We start from the raw sequence: 374 nt of genomic DNA, 5'->3' as shown, positions 1-374 counted from the left end.
GGGGGGGGTTCTACTGTTCCTCTCACTTGCAGCCTCTAAAATTTAAGATCTAGGAAGTTCTGATTCAGAGGCTGTATCCCCAACTCCCACGCTCAATAGCTATTGATGCCCCTTTCCTCCAAGAATTTGTCCAACCCCTTTTTTAATCTGGCTATCATCTACCGCCCTTCGTAGAAAAATATCAGTTAATATACTGTAAGAGGATAGCAACTTAAAGGCTAACCAGTTCAGATCACCATGAGCTTTCTAGGCATAAGCTGACTTCATCAGATGCATAGTACTGTACTGTATTTGGTTTCATTTTGAACTGAAATGTGTTTGCCACAATTCTCCTGAAGATGTATATATTGTTGTGGATCCTTGGTTGGCTCTGT

This window comes from Alligator sinensis, unplaced genomic scaffold, assembly GCF_000455745.1.
Source record: "Alligator sinensis unplaced genomic scaffold, ASM45574v1 scaffold331_1, whole genome shotgun sequence".
Lineage (NCBI taxonomy): Eukaryota > Metazoa > Chordata > Crocodylia > Alligatoridae > Alligator > Alligator sinensis.
This window is presented reverse-complemented; position numbering follows the sequence as displayed.